A 1,176-nucleotide genomic window follows, 5' to 3' on the forward strand; every position below is an offset into this window, starting at 1 on the left:
TCCTTAGAACAGGGCACTGTGTAATATAAATCATTCATAAGCACCTAGGAGGAAACAAGGGAGTGCCTGCTAGCACCGGATGGTTGAGAACAGGCATCAGACACATCTGATTCCCCCTGATGTGAGCAGGGCTGGGGCTGCAAGTGCAACGCCACTTGGTTCCAGCAATGTTTCTGTCCCTAAGGAAACACCACCCAGGTGGGGATGTGGGCATGCGAGTGCCTGGGAAGCGGTGCTTGGAGGGCAGCAGTGATGGAAGAGCTGTGGGACGGCTGTTTTAGGTGGTTCAAGGGGAGTTAGAGCTTCAAACCCATGATGGGGCAGGGTCTTTGTGGGGACGAGTGGCTGGGAGCATGAGTCCTGCAGTGGGGCCTGGTGGGGCAGTCCATCCCTGTCAAAAAAAAAAAAATCGGGGAAAGCAGCCCTGCGAGTACCTTTGACTGGAGAGGAAGGGCCGAGCCCCCGCACACACCCTTTCACCCGGGGGGAAATGAGGCCTCTGGAGACCGTCTCCCCAAAGCCTCACCGGCTGAACCCAGGCCCGCTCAACGTACTCCGGCTGCTCCCCGAGCACCCGCTTCGCGCTCCTCCTGATTGGCTGCAACCCTCCCCGCCCTTTCCTCGAGCGCTAGCCAATCGTGAGGCAAAGCTAGCCCGGATGGCCGTCATGGTGGGACTTTCCGCCTGGATTTTCCCATTGGTGGTTTTTTGCTATTGGCTGCCCGACCCGTGTTGCCTTGTAAAACAGCCACGGCAGGAGCGGCGCTGCTATTGGCTCGTGACGATTAGGAAGGGAGGGGAGGGGAGAGGGGCGGGGAGGGGAGAGGGGCGGGGCGGGGAGGGGAGGGGCGGGGCGGGGCGGGGCGGGGAGGGGAGGGGCGGGGCGGAGGAGGGAGAGTGCTCGTTCTTTTTTTTCTCGTCCCCTCGCTTCCGCCTCCCCGATTGGCTGAGGCGCTCGCCGGGCGGAATTTCCGATTGGTCAGGGCACGCTGTTGCTAGGCTGGTAAGGCAGCGCGGGGGGAGCTTTTCCTTCCGATAAGTCGGCTGAGGTTCAGTTAGCGCGAAGCGCTCTGACCTGCCGTCACCACTGTGAGCCTGTTCGAGATTCGCCGTCATCCGCCCTGAGGACCCTCCACCGGCCACTTCTCCTCGCCCCTTTTCCCCCCCCCCAGCGCT

The sequence above is a fragment of the Phaethon aethereus genome (assembly GCF_964289735.1).
Source record: "Phaethon aethereus genome assembly, chromosome: W".
Classification (NCBI taxonomy): Eukaryota; Metazoa; Chordata; class Aves; order Phaethontiformes; family Phaethontidae; genus Phaethon; species Phaethon aethereus.